Genomic DNA, 12,500 nt, shown 5'->3' on the forward strand with positions numbered 1-12,500 from the left:
GAGATGTCTCTCTCCATCAGCTCCTTCTGTTACGGGTGACACTTCTCTTTTTAAATCAGCTGCCGTGAGTCCATCCTAGTCCTCTCTTTAGCACCCCTCGGGAAACGTCATCAGTCAGTCAGATTCTGAAACCCGTATTCCATTCGATACAATTCGGTGAGACTTTGTTCCCTATCCCATTGATACGCGCTACAACGCTCTTAGCCCTTTTGTTTCGGTGAGGTCTATTAATCATTTTATTCTGGCTGACGCCTAGCTATTTTGTTCAATTCAGTGGAAGTCCTCGTCCAGACATGGGTTAAACGGTTGTCAAAAAAATTTGTTTCTGATACTGATTAGTTTATTAATTTATATTTTATCATGAATAAGAAAGAAGATTTCAGACATGACAGGGCAATTTACATTGTATCGTTCTGTTTCATAAAACTTACTAAAAAAAAAAGTCGACACAAGAACCTGAAACCGTGAAATCGGAAAAGAACAAATTTTTCTTATTTGAGAACTGGTGCGTGAGGAGGTTCCATTGTATACAATATGCCACCATTGTCACGTGAAAAGGTTGTATTGTCCACCCAGTGGATAGTCTGGTCTGGCAGTGGCCCACTTAGGGTGAACTCGCCGCTTCGGAGCGAAATGGCGTGAGAGAAGTCGGGGTTTGGAGCGGAGACGTGGGGTGGTGAGGAGGAGGCAAAGCAAAGTTGCAATCAATATGTAGGTACCGGCCAAATCATTGCAAGCGTAATTATCTCGAACACCGAGGGACGATTACATTCTCTGTTGACTGGACAAAGTCCGCGTCATATGTTCTGCAATTATTCTACTTCGCTGCCAATAATATCACGGGAAATCGTTGCAGGTCAGAGGCGCTGACATACAAGAGTTCATACAGTCATCCATTTGAAGCTCTTTACGGTAATGACTTGAAATTATTGAAGACGTTACAATAGGCTATTCGCTTTAGCATTGCGAGGACGAAAGAAATAAAATAATGTCCCGAGCTGTAACCTTGGCATCATGAGTACATTACCAATGGATACTGTTATGGAATTAAATAACAATAATAATAGTAATAATGACGACAATGATAATAATAATGATAATAATAATAATAATAATAATAATAATAATAATAATAATAATAATAATAATAATAATAATAATAATAATAATAATAATAATAATAATAATAATGATAATAATATTAATAATAATAATAATAATAATAATAATAATATTAATAATAATAATCATAATAATAATAATAATATTAATAATAATGATCATTATGATAATGAAAACAATAATAATAGCAACAACAACAACATCAATGATAATAATAATAATAATAATAATTATAATAATAATAATAATAATAATAATAATGATAATAATAATAATAACAATAATAATAATAATAATAATAATAATAATAATAATGATAATAATAATAACAATAACAATGATAATAATAACAATAAGAAGAAGAAGAAGAAGAAGAAGAAGAAGAAAAAGAAGAAGAAGAAGAAGAAGAAGAATACACAAACAGTATGTGTTGAGTACACACACACACACATATATTTAGAAATATATGTATATATATACATATATATATATACTGTATATATATATATATTATATATATGTATATATACATATATATATATATACATTATATATATATATGTGTATATATATATATATATATGTGTGTGTGTGTCTGTGTGTATACACACACACACACACACACATATGTATGTGTGTATATATGTATATATATATATATATATATGTGTGTGTGTGTGTGTGTGTGTGTGTGTGTGTGTGTGTGTGTGTGTGTGTGTGTGTGTGTGTGTGTGTGTGTGTGTGTGTGTGTGTGTGCCCGTGTTTGTGTGTGTGTAGAATATTCACTTGATGACGTCAGTCTTGTCAGAAAATTACTCGGCGCCATGCGCACTGCACTGGGTTCTACAAAATTGTCTAAAATTTTCCTATATGCCCAGGAAATTATAAACTATGTCTATGAATCTTGTATAAAACAATTACTAAAAATGTTGCTTAATGAACCGAGGCAATTACATACCCTATTGTCTAGTACAGTGGTAGCGCGCTGGTCTCGTAATCACGGGGTCGCCAGATCGAGTCTTGCCCGGGCCCGTGAATTTAAGGTTTTTACTGGGTAGGTTACTACCGTGGATGGACATTACGTTGGGGGTTAAGGATTGTCTAGGCTGACGGCCAGGGGCGCAACATGGATTCTGTTCGAGCCCTCACCACGGCACAGAGATTAGGAAAGGCGTCCACTTTGAGTGATGGGCCCGACCGCTGTTCACCTCAGGACCTGAGGTGACTTGGATATCACTGCGCTTGTGATACATCAGCTTCCTCCATGGACACCGTCTCCTGCATTCATGTATAAACAGTTCCGGAGCACCGACAAGGTTGAGGTCCGAGCGGGTATCACCCCCTCAAACCACGAAAAAAAAAAGAAGAAGAAGAAGAAGAAGAAGAAGAAGAAGAAGAAGAAGAAGAAGAAGAAGAAGAAGAAGAAGAAGAAGAAGAAGAAGAAGAAGAAGAAGAAGAAGAAGAAGAAGAAGAAGAAGAAGAAGAAGAAGAAGAAGAAGAAGAAGAAGAAGAAGAAGAAGAAGAAGAAGAAGAAAGAAGAAGAAGAAGAAGAAGAAGAAGAAGAAGAAGAAGAAGAAGAAGAAGAAGAAGAAGAAGAAGAAGAAGAAGAAGAAGAAGAAGAAGAAGAAGAAGAAGAAGAAGAAGAAGAAGAAGAAGAAGAAGAAGAAGAAGAAGAAGAAGAAGAAGAAGAAGAAGAAGAAGAAGAAGAAGAAGAAGAAGAAGAAGAAGAAGAAGAAGAAGAAGAAGAAGAAGAAGAAGAAGAAGAAGAAGAAGAAGAAGAAGAAGAAGAAGAAGAAAAAAGAAGAAAGAGAAGAAGAAAGAAGAAGAAGAAGAAGAAGAAGAAGAAGAAGAAGAAGAAGAAGAAGAAGAAGAAGAAGAAGAAGAAGAAGAAGAAGAAGAAGAAGAAGAAGAAGAAGAAGAAGAAGAAGAAGAAGAAGAAGAAGAAGAAGAAGAAGAAGAAGAAGAAGAAGAAGAAGAAGAAGAAGAAGAGGACAATGAGGAACAATACTTTGAAAAGAAAGAGTCTTTCTCAGCAGATCATCACTACATGTTGGTCAATCTTCCAACGAGGAAACCAATCTAAAAACGGAGATAATAACCACAGGAATCACGCCTAGTATGAGATCAAAAGTAGCAGCCACAGTCTTAACCAAATGGGATGGCACAATTACAACCCAACCCCATGCCACCACTCCCACTATTACAAAAGCAATTATTACTCAACCCGTCTCCCGTTACCATCATCTCTACCTCCTGAGTACAAATACCATTTCGAATGCGATTACTCCCCACTGACGAAACCATTAGGAACTGTAATTACTATACAAGTCCGTACAAACAACTCTATTAGCGAATACAGTTACCAACACTATTAACAACTCAAATGACCTTAAGCCACCAACACCGCTATCAACAACTTTGTTAAACAAGGCCACTATAGCGTGTGCAAGACGAACACAGGGAAGGCTCTGTGGAGAGGAGGAGGAAGATGAAAAAGAAGAAAAAATGAATTAAGTGGATGAAAATGAGGATGAAAATAAGAAGGATAAGTAAGAGAGAGAGAAGGAGGAGGACGAGGCAATGGAGGAGAAGAGGAAGAAGAAGGAGAAGGAAAAGAGGAAGGAGAAGGAGAAGAATATAAGGAAAGAAAAAAGAGAAGGAGGAGGAAGAGAAAGAGGAAGAGGAGGTGGACGCGGAGGAGGAGGAGGAGGAGGAGGAGGAAGAGGAGGTTTACTTTAGGAAAAGACTGAGGAAGAGGAGGGGTTGGAGGAAGATGAAGAAGCTGAGGAATAATAGGAGACAGAGGAAGAAGAGAATACGGAGGACGAGAATGATCTGGAGAAAGAAGAGAAGGTGATGGACAAGGAGAAATCAGACGACGAGGAGGACGTGGTGGAGGAGGAAGTGGAGGAGACAAAAGAAAGTGGAGGACAGGGACGAAAGAGGATGAGGATGGGGAGGAGAAAATGGAATTGGGAAAGAGAATAGATTTTAAGAAATAAAGAAAAAAATAAAAGAACTCTCAACAGTTGATAGAATACCGACTGGAGGAGAGAGACGAGAAACAGACGAAAACGAAGAGGATGAAGAAGAGGATGAAGAAGACGAAGATGAAAAGGAAGACGAAAAAGACAAGGACAAATACTATGAAGACGAAGGCTAAGACAAGTTAAAAAATATGAACGGTACGATATATCAAACAAGGCAAAGGAAAAAGAATTAAGATTAAGAAGAAAAGATGGAGGCAGAGGAAATGGAAGGAAGATGTAGTGAAGGAGGAAGGTTGTTACATATGGAGAGAATTGGAAGACAAGATACAGGAAGAAACGAGAGAGAAACACATGTGAGGTTGGAGGATTGGGGAGTTTGGGGGAGGGGAGAGGAAGGGGGTGTTTGAAGAAGATAAGTGTTACGGAGGGGGGGGGGAGTGTTTGAAGAGGTGAAAAGGGTGTGGGGGGATATATACTAGGGGGTAAAGGTGGATGGGGTGAGGAGGTGGTAGTTGGGTCAGAAGAGAGGGGAGGATAGTGGAGAAAAGAAGGGGAAATGGAGGGAGGGAAGGAGGTGTAGGAAGAAAAGGAGATGAGGGAGGGTAAAGGGGAAGGGTATAGTGGATGATAAAAGGGAGGGGAACGGAGGAGAGAGAGGGAAAGGACGATGGGAAGAAGGAATGGAGGTCAAGGAGATAGAAGTAGTAGAGAATAGGAATGAGGGAAGTCAAAATTAGGGAGAAAAAGAGGAGTGAAAAAGGAGAGGGAGGGAAGAGGAAGTGAAGAGAAAAGGGAGGAGACAGAAAGGGGTTGGACGGACAAAGAGGAGGGAAAGGGCTAAGTGAAGAAAGGGGAAAGAGTGGAGGGGAAGGGAGGAAGAGGGAAGAGAAGAGGGTTGAAAGGATGGAAGAAGAGGTGGGAAATGTGTGAGGAGATGAGAGATGAAAGGAAGGGGAGGAATGGGAAGAGGGGAGGGTAGGGGGGTTGGCAGGAGGGGAGGGACGGGGTACGGGCATTGGTGAAGAGTTGGGGAGAGGGGAGAAAGTGCTCAAGGGGAAAGGAGGTAGGGATGAGGGAGGAGGTGGTGAAGCGAGTGGAGAGAAGGAGGGGAGGGAAAGAGGAGGGGAGGAGAAGGAAGGGGAGAGGGAGGGAAAGGGGAGCGAATGAGGGGAGTTTAGGAAAGGAAAGGAGAGAAAAGGAGGAGAGTGAAAGGAAAAAGGAAGGGGGGCAAGAGGGTAAATAAAGGAGTTGGGAGAGTGAAGACAAGACGTGGGGAGTAGAGATTAAGTGCCCAGTTAAGAGGAGGAAGGGAGAGAAGGGGAAAGAGGGAGTTAAGGAGAGGAAGGAGGGGAGGGGAGAAGGGGAGAAAAAAAAGTGGAAGGAGGGGAGGAGATGGGAGTGTGGAGGGATGGGAGGAAAGGAAGTGAGATGATTGAAAGGGGGAGGAAAGAAAAAATTACAGGTAACGGGAAGAAGGAAGGGGAAGTTAGGATTGGAAGGAGGAGAAAGGAGGGAAAAGGAGGGAAAGGGAGGGAAAGGGAGGGAACGGAGGGAAGGGGTAGATTATGATACGGAAAGAAAAATAGGAGTGGAGGGGAATAGAGGAAGGAAAGTAAAAGTAGAGAGGGATGGAGGGCAATGGAGGAAGGTAGAGCAGGCAAGGAGGACAGCGTTGGGGAGAAGAGTTGGGGGAGGAGAGGAGGGGAAAAGAGGAAATGAAAGGAAGAGAGGACTGGTGTAGAGCATAAGTGGGAAGATTGTACAGAGGTGATATAACTTATGAATAAAGAGATGAAATAGATAGTAATAAAGGAGAGGGTGAAAGTGTAGTGGATAAGTGTTATAGTAGGAGGAGGAGGGGAAGAGGCGAAGGAAGAGAAAGAGGAGGACGAAGGAGAAGCAGGAGGAGGAGAAGAAGGGGAAAGAAAAGGAGAAGGAAAAAGAAAAGAAGAAGATAAAGAGTAAAAGTAGGGAAAGTAGGAGTAGAAGCAGGAGAGGGAGAAGGAGGATGAGGAGAAGGAACAGGAAGAGGAGGAGTACAAAGAGGAGGAAGAAGAAAAGGGTGAGAAGGAGGAGGATGGAGTAAAAGTTGCGGAGGAGGAGGAGAAGGAGACGCCGAAAAATGAGGAGTTACATGGAGGACAAACGAATAGCAAGAGACCTATTGGTCCTTAAATGGCTGTTGCGGTACATAGCTTTCTTCTTATTCTTATTCTTCTTTTTCTTCTTCCTCTTCTTCTTCTTCTTCTTATTCTTCTTCCTTTTCTTTTTTCTTTTTTTTTCTTCTTTTAATTTACAGTATATAGAAACAAAAAAATTCTAGTAGGGGATTATTAGCAAAGTAAACATCGAGACATTTTTTAATGCCTCCACAATGGAACACTTGATGACGTTGGATGGTAGCTCATTCCATATATCGACAACGTGATTCAAGCAAGAGTGTTTTGCCACGTTTGTTTGAAATCGTTTTCTTACAATTTTGCATCCATTATTCCTAGTTGAGTTGTCAATTGTAAAGAAGGAGGAGGAGGAGGAGGAGTAGAAGGAGGAAGAGGAGGACGAGGGGGATTAGTAAGAAGAGGAGGAAAAGGAGGAGGAGGAGGAGGAGGAGGAGGAGGAGGAGGAGGAGGAGGAGGAGGAGGAGGAGGAGGAGGAGGAGGTGTGAGTTGAGAGACGAACAATCGAAGGATGTAAAACAAAAGCCGCCATCCAGCTCCTGGCGGGGCTCTCAGCTTCCCCAGTCTCTCTCCCCCTTCCCCTCTTCTTCCCCCGTCCCCCCCTCCCCTCACCTTCCCTCCCCTCCCCTCCCCTCCCGTCCCTCCAACCCACTTCATTAACCCTACACGTCCTACCTCAGTCTCGAGTCGAGTCTGTTCAGGCTTCGACCAGACTCTTGTACTTGGAAGCAAACCTATAGTTCTTCTTGTCATCTTTGCCTAGCTCGTCCCTCCGACAAATAACATTAGGATCCTTGCTCCGCATTACGTTCGATATGCGACGCTACATATTCATGAGCCCTAAAACCGGACGATTTTATTCAGTGAGCCACGGCCTTCCAGTGGACAATGGTTCTCGATTGGTCGATCTTTTCAGGTCTCAGGGTTGTTGTTCAAAACCTATTGCCAACCCAGTAGAACGCTTTCAGCCAGCAGAAAATAAGAAAATTATTTAGTTTTCTAGTTAAGTTTATCTGGCTTACCGGCTTGTCATTAGTATAGCCATTGAAGACACTTGTATATAAATTTCTATTATAAGAAAGAATTCGCCAGAGCTGGATAAAAAAAAGTCCCTCAAATTCAGTCTGTTAGCCCGGTTCTTTCTTACAGGAAATCCTCGGACATAAGAATATAAAAATTGAGGAGACCGTAAGAGACCATAAGGCCTACACTAGGTAGTTCCATGTTCCTTAACACATTTCATTCCTATCCAAAAGTTATATAATCTTACTAAGTCTATTCCATTCTGTTGGTAAACCAGTTCTTGTCTAAATCCTTATCAAATCTGAACTTATCCATTTTCAATCCATTGCTGCGAGTCCCAACCTGCTGTCTTACTATGATGACCTTGCCTGTATCACTCTTGTTAAGCCCTTGACCCATTTGAATACCCTTAACAGATCACCCCGCACTTTTCGTCTTTTCAGAAAGTGTAAGTTAAGGTGCCTAACCATGTCTTCGTATGGTAAATTTGTAAGGCCTTATATAATTTTGATCTCTGTACTGATTTTAGTGAATTAATATCCGTTCTAAATGACAGAGACCAAAATTAACTGCATAATCAAGAAGGGTTCTAACTTTTGCCAGATAGAGTTTAATGATGACCTCTGCACTTTTGTTTGTAACAGTCCTAGCGATAAATTCTTATGCCCTGTTAACCCTATTCCTGGCTCTAATACACTATTTTCTGGATTTAAGGTCATGACTCACTAACACTCCTAAGTTCTTTTCATATTCTGTTTTCTTTAATATGATATCATCTAAGCTGTACCTGATAGCTGGGTTGTATGATCCTACGTTTAACACACTTCATTTCAAGATACTGAAGTCCATTTGCCACTTCACATACTATGCAATCATTTTATTAAGATCTTGCTGCAGTATCCCAGCATCTTGCCCCGACCTAATACAGTGTCATATTTCAGTATCATCAGCAAATTTACTAACATCATTATTAATCCCATTATTCAAGTCGTTTATGTACATAATGAACACTAAGGGACCCCCACAAAAAAAAAAAAAAATAAATAAATAAATAAATAAATAAATAAATAAATAAATGGGGAACTTCACAAGTGACCCTATCCTATTTGGATTTTACACCGTTAAAGGTGATCTACTCTTTTCTGTCACTAATACATGCTCTAATCCATTCAAACAATTTTCCTCTTATGCCATGGTCACTAGCTCGACCCAGCGAAGAGATCTTGTATTATCTGTATGGAGTGAGTAAAGATTAATGTATCAATTGTTTTGTGTTTTGTGCAGTGAAGGTGGGCATTAGGTGTCTATTGCCCGGCCAGTTCTGTGTTGGTACTGTCTTACCAGGAGGTGACGACTTGTAATTGGTTGTGCTAGGGATGCTCTGGTCTTTCTAAGAAGAGATTCAATGAGGTTGATTTCAAGTGTATGAGTGTGTGTGTGTGTGTGGGGGGGGGGGTCCATGGATGCATGTGATATCCACACTTGACATGCCTTAGCTGTGCATCCAGCCATAACACCATTCGTTCAGAAACTGCAATTGTCCATTCCTGCCACGACATTGTATAACTGACGTGTTAGCGCAAGCTCCTGTCAGCACTGACCCACGTACCAGTCATAAACGGTTTTACGATACCGATCCTGACCGACTGTTTAGGCTAGCACAGTTGGCACTGCAACTACCACATATTAAGAAAACCTAAGTTATTCATTACTTATTCTATGCTGCCGATTTTTTATTGAATCTAGTGAAATCACTACGGATTAAGCCACTCAACATTATTCAATGATTGGAAAAGAAACCCTACCAAGAAAACAAAAACAAATGCCCATTACTTGTGATTTCTATAACCCTTCTATTCTAACCTACCTGGAACAATTCCTTTACCATTTCTACGGTATGACATTATACCCAAGGAAAGAAGGGCCGGTTATTGTTTATATAAAAAATCCGACGGTCGAACCCTTACCTTGACCACGGTTACCAGAACGACAATCCCTATAGCAATATAGGAGCCCCTTGGGTCAGGAGCTAAAACGCACACACACACACACACACACACACACACACACACACACACACACACACACACACACACACACACACACACACACACACACACACACACACACACACACACACACACACACACACACACACACACACACACACACACACACACACACACACACACACACACACACACACACACACGACCTGATGGCGCGGTTGGGAGAGTTCCCGCCAGCCATTACGGAAGTCCGGGTACGAATCCTGCCCAGGGCTGAAATAACTTCAGCATGAACCCATGCAATTTTGATTGGGAAAAATTACAAAGGATGTAAAAGGTTCTGTCTACTCACACATTTTCATACTGCATGAAAAAGTACTAACAGGCACGCAGTATAAAGACAGGAGGAGAATAAATGAAACTGAGAAAAATAACTCACTGATGTCTCTCTACCAAAGCCTTTGTTGAGCAAGGGCTGTGTGTGTGTGTGTGTGTGTGTGTGTGTGTGTGTGTGTGTGTGTGTGTGTGTGTGTGTGTGTGTGTGTGTGTGTGTGTGTGTGTGTGTGTGTGTGTGTGTGTGTGTGTCCGTGTGTGTGTGCGTGTGTGTGTGTGTGTGTGTGTGTGTGTGTGTGTGTGTGTGTGTGTGTGTGTGTGTGTGTGTGTGTGTGTGTGTGTGTGTGTGTGTGTGTGTGTGTGTGTGTGTGTGTGTGTGTGTGTGTGTGTGTGTGTGTTCATATATGCAGGAAAGACACGAGGAAAATAACAGAAAATATTACAAGCGCTTTCTTCCATTCAGACATTTTGAATATATATATACAGTGGAAAGTGATTCTCTCACCGTGATATACATATTTTGGTTATAGAGAGTTTGGGCAATAGTTTTCTAAGTAATAGAATCATCTAATTCATACAATCCTTGACTTAAATTCAAATTGTTAACAAACGTATTTTTGATCAGAGTGAACTCTATAATTTTCTATTAAATTGTGAATTACTTTTAACAACTACTTTAGCACCTTTCCAATCAATGCAATGGTTGAAATCTCTGAGGTGAACAAATAACGCGTTGGACAATTGTCCACTCTTGACGCTATACATGTAGAACAATAGGATCTTTCAAAGATGAAGAAGGCGATCTCATTTGACCCCTTCGCTACGCTGATGCACTAACCGATTTTGTTCTGTCTAGCACCAAATCATTTCATTCAGCTCTGGAAAGGGCCTCGTGCTGACGAGGATAAAGAACGCGGCATTTCGAGCCAGGGAAGAAATAACGAATGCCACCTGTGAGTGTGGAAGAAAAGCGACCGAGAGGAAACAATGAGGGAAAGTCGTGCCACGGTCGATGAGTGACGAAGACTCCTCGCGCCCAGATCGATGGACGTAGGGTCCCGAGACCAGGTGGCCGCCCGCACGGAGAACGCGGGAGCCAGGAGGCGAGGGTGCCGCCGATGGTACCAGCTCTCCACGAAGCGCCGTGTCCTGGCAAACCAGGTAGAATGTGTTCTCTCCCTCTCCCTTCCCCCATCCTCTCTCTCTCTCTCTCTCTCTCTCTCTATGTCTTCTCTACTCTCTATTACTTTGTCTTCTAATTTATCTTCCTCTTCCATCCTCTCCCTCTCCATTTCTTCAAATTTTCTCCTTCCCTCATTCATTTTCTCTCCTCTCTTTCCATCACTTTTCGATTTTATCTCGCTGAAATTTTATTTTTTCTTTTACCCTTTTTTCTTCTTTCTCCCTCTCTTTCCTCCCTTGCCCCTTCTCTTTTCCTATTTCCTCTCTTGTCTTTCACCTTATATCTATATATATATATATATATATATATATATATATATATATATATATACATATATACACATATATATATATATATATATATATGTGTGTGTGTGTGTGTGTGTGTGTGTGTGTGTGTGTGTGTGTGTGTGTGTGTGTGTGTGTGTGTGTGTGTGTGTGTGTGTGTGTGTGTGTGTGTGTGTGTGTGTGTGTGTGTGTGTGTGTGTGTGTGTGTGCGCGTATATATGTATATATATATATATATATATATATATATATACATATGTATATTTACATATACAGATTGCTTGTAAAAGATTTTCAGAAAGTTGAGTTGGGGAGAGAAAGGCTTGAGGATTAATGGGGAATATTTTAACCACCTAAGATTTCCGGACGACATTATTCTTATTTCAGAAGGAACAGGAGACTTCCTAGATGTGCTGAGTGATATAGACATGGAAAGTCTCAACATAGGTTTTGATATGCTACGAGTAAAACCAAAGTAATGTTCACTGCGAAAGTTCAAAATAGATTTCAATCGATGGTGCAAGTGACTGAAGATCATAATAATGAAATGAAAACGCGTATTATAATTGTCTGGAATATAGTTTGTGCGTATAGGTCAATGTATACGTAAAGTCATTAATGTATAATGCCAGCCATTAAATACGGATGTGAAACTTATAGACTGACGAAGGCGATGGAGACAATGATAAGGAGTGCACAAAGGAGAATAGAGAGATCAATGTTGGGAGTAAAGCTGAAAGACAGAAAGACAGTTGGCTAGGAGAGTAGACTGGAGAGAAAGATATCATGTACGCGTTAAAAGAGAAAAACAAGAATTAGGGAGATAAATTAGCGCGAACGAAGATGAAATGTGCTACTGAATGGATGCCGCGCGATGGGAATCGTGCAAAAGGAACATCAGACAGGAGATGAAGAAGAAATGTGATACACAAGTTTGCAGGATGACGTGGCAGAGGTTGGTGCACTCGCGCAAGTCATGCAATGGCATGATGGGGGAGCTTGTTTAGCAGTGGACTCAAAATGGCTGAATTCTTGACTAATTGGTTGATATAAGGTATATGTATGTATGTATATATATATATGTATATATATATATTTTTTTTTTTTTTGTGACAGTTGCATGCAGGATTCGAACCCGCTGTACTCGGCCATCCGTAAATCACCTTCCCAGTGCCCTAACCACTAGACCACTGGGAAGGTGATTTACGGATGGCCGAGTACAGCGGGTTCGAATCCTGCATGCAACTGTCACAAAAAAATTATCGGTTTGATGTCGCTGCTATTAGCGAATTACTCTCATAGTTACAATGGCGATAAGCGTGAAAGGGGTTCGACCCGGTCCTTACCCCATACCACTGGTGGGCTGGTCCTTGTGT

This window comes from Oratosquilla oratoria, chromosome 33 (assembly GCF_046742065.1).
Source record: "Oratosquilla oratoria isolate Oo_2021 chromosome 33, ASM4674206v1, whole genome shotgun sequence".
NCBI classification, from domain to species: Eukaryota; Metazoa; Arthropoda; class Malacostraca; order Stomatopoda; family Squillidae; genus Oratosquilla; species Oratosquilla oratoria.